Source organism: Carassius auratus, unplaced genomic scaffold (genome assembly GCF_003368295.1).
Source record: "Carassius auratus strain Wakin unplaced genomic scaffold, ASM336829v1 scaf_tig00046372, whole genome shotgun sequence".
NCBI lineage: Eukaryota > Metazoa > Chordata > Actinopteri > Cypriniformes > Cyprinidae > Carassius > Carassius auratus.
The window spans coordinates 12,501-15,000 of record NW_020526973.1 but is presented as its reverse complement, the minus strand read 5'-3'; the positions used below and the strand labels follow the sequence as shown (position 1 = coordinate 15,000).

General features: G+C 42.0%; 6 non-coding genes across 6 annotated transcripts; all 6 read left to right on the top strand.

Annotated features, from left to right (window-relative positions):
• Positions 1-189: 189 nt before the first annotated feature.
• On the top strand, positions 190-308 carry LOC113088444 (5S ribosomal RNA). Its single transcript, XR_003286004.1, has one exon. It is a non-coding gene; the product is annotated as a 5S ribosomal RNA (ribosomal RNA).
• Positions 309-529: 221 nt separating this feature from the next.
• Positions 530-648, top strand: LOC113088452 (5S ribosomal RNA). Its single transcript, XR_003286011.1, has one exon. It is a non-coding gene; the product is annotated as a 5S ribosomal RNA (ribosomal RNA).
• Positions 649-868: 220 nt separating this feature from the next.
• Positions 869-987, top strand: LOC113088443 (5S ribosomal RNA). Its single transcript, XR_003286003.1, has one exon. It is a non-coding gene; the product is annotated as a 5S ribosomal RNA (ribosomal RNA).
• A 221-nt stretch (positions 988-1,208) lies between these two features.
• LOC113088472 (5S ribosomal RNA) lies at positions 1,209-1,327 on the top strand. Its single transcript, XR_003286031.1, has one exon. It is a non-coding gene; the product is annotated as a 5S ribosomal RNA (ribosomal RNA).
• Positions 1,328-1,831: 504 nt separating this feature from the next.
• LOC113088442 (5S ribosomal RNA) lies at positions 1,832-1,950 on the top strand. Its single transcript, XR_003286002.1, has one exon. It is a non-coding gene; the product is annotated as a 5S ribosomal RNA (ribosomal RNA).
• Positions 1,951-2,170: 220 nt separating this feature from the next.
• Positions 2,171-2,289, top strand: LOC113088459 (5S ribosomal RNA). The gene has a single exon (XR_003286018.1). It is a non-coding gene; the product is annotated as a 5S ribosomal RNA (ribosomal RNA).
• Positions 2,290-2,500: the final 211 nt, after the last annotated feature.

The window sequence follows — 2,500 nt, the reverse complement described above, 5'->3', positions numbered from 1 at the left end:
TAAAAAAAAAAAAAGAGTCAATGCCTGATCTCTGAATCTTAGCAGGTTTAGGTCTGTTTAGTACTTTGATGAGAGACTGCCTAGGAATACCAGGTGCTTTAAGCTTTTGGGCTTTCTTTCCTACTTATATAATGTACTGGCGATAAGAATGGCTGGTCTTTAAATAGCCCTCTCTTTGCAGCAGACTTTGCTTACGGCCATACCAACCTGGCTATGCCCGATCTCGTCTGATCTCGGAAGCTAAGCAGGTTTGGGCCTGGTTAGTACTTGGATGGGAGACCGCCTGGGAATACCAGGTGCTGTAAGCTTTTTGGACATTTTTCACTTAGTTTATAATAATTTTGCCAAAAAATAGAGTCAATGCCCGATCTCTGAATCTTAGCAGGTTTAGGTCTGGTTAGTACTTTTATGAGAGACTGCCTAGGAATACCAGGTGCTTTAAGCTTTTGGGCTTTCTTTCCTACTTATATAATGTACTGGCGATACGATTGGCTGGTCTTTAAATAGCCCTTTCTTTGCAGCAGACTTCTCTTACGGCCATACCAACCTGGCTATGCCCGATCTCGTCTGATCTCGGAAACTAAGCAGGTTTGGGCCTGGTTAGTACTTGGATGGGAGACCGCCTGGGAATACCAGGTGCTGTAAGCTTTTTGGACATTTTTCACTTAGTTTATAATAATTTTGCCAAAAAATAGAGTCAATGCCGATCTCTGAATCTTAGCAGGTTTAGGTCTGGTTAGTACTTTGATGAGAGACTGCCTAGGAATACCAGGTGCTTTAAGCTTTTGGGCTTTCTTTCCTACTTATATAATGTACTGGCGATAAGAATGGCTGGTCTTTAAATAGCCCTCTCTTTGCAGCAGATTTTGCTTACGGCCATACCAACCTGGCTATGCCCGATCTCGTCTGATCTCGGAAGCTAAGCAGGTTTGGGCCTGGTTAGTACTTGGATGGGAGACCGCCTGGGAATACCAGGTGCTGTAAGCTTTTTGGACATTTTTCACTTAGTTTATAATAATTTTGCCAAAAAATAGAGTCAATGCCCGATCTCTGAATCTTAGCAGGTTTAGGTCTGGTTAGTACTTTTATGAGAGACTGCCTAGAAATACCAGGTGCTTTAAGCTTTTGGGTTTTCTTTCCTACGTATATAATGTACTGGCGATAAGATTGGCTGGTCTTTAAATAGCCCTCTCTTTGCAGCAGACTTCGCTTACGGCCATACCAACCTGGCTATGCCCTTTCTCGTCTGATCTAGGAAGCTAAGCAGGTTTGGGCCTGGTTAGTACTTGGATGGGAGACCGCCTGGGAATACCAGGTGCTGTAAGCTTTTTGGACATTTTTCACTTAGTATATAATAATTTTGCCAAAAAATAGAGTCAATGCCGATCTCTGAATATTAGCAGGTTTGGGCCTGGTTAGTACATGGATGGGAGACTGCCTGGGAATACCAGGTGCTGTAAGCTTTTTGGAAATTTTTCACTTAGTATATAATAATTTTGCCAAAAAATAGAGTCAATGCCCGATCTCTGAATATTTGCAGGTTTGGGCCTGGTTAGTACATGGATGGGAGACTGCCTGGGAATACCAGGTGCTTTAATCTTTTTGGAAAATTTCACGAATTATATAATAATCTTTCATTAAAAAAAAAAAAAAAAAAAGTCAATGCCCGATCTCTGAATCTTAGCAGGTTTAGGTCTGGTTAGTACTTTGATGAGAGACTGCCTAGGAATACCAGGTGCTTTAAGCTTTTGGGCTTTCTTTCCTACTTATATAATGTACTGGCGATACGATTGGCTGGTCTTTAAATAGCCCTTTCTTTGCAGCAGACTTCGCTTACGGCCATACCAACCTGGCTATGCCCGATCTCGTCTGATCTCGGAAACTAAGCAGGTTTGGGCCTGGTTAGTACTTGGATGGGAGACCGCCTGGGAATACCAGGTGCTGTAAGCTTTTTGGACATTTTTCACTTAGTTTATAATAATTTTGCCAAAAAATAGAGTCAATGCCGATCTCTGAATCTTAGCAGGTTTAGGTCTGGTTAGTACTTTTATGAGAGACTGCCTAGGAATACCAGGTGCTTTAAGCTTTTGGGTTTTCTTTCCTACTTATATAATGTACTGGCGATAAGATTGGCTGTTCTTTAAATAGCCCTATATTTGCAGCAGACTTCGCTTACGGCCATACCAACCTGGCTATGCCCGATCTCGTCTGATCTCGGAAGCTAAGCAGGTTTGGGCCTGGTTAGTACTTGGATGGGAGACCGCCTGGGAATACCAGGTGCTGTAAGGTTTTTGGAAATGTTTTCACTTAGTATATAATAATTTTGCCAAAAAATAGATTCAATGCCCGATCTCTGAATATTAGCAGGTTTGCGCCTGGTTAGTACATGGATGGGAGACTGCCTGGGAATACCAGGTGCTGTAAGCTTTTTGGACATTTTTCACTTACTATATAATATTTTGCCAAAAAATAGAGTCAATGCCCGATCTCTGAATATTTG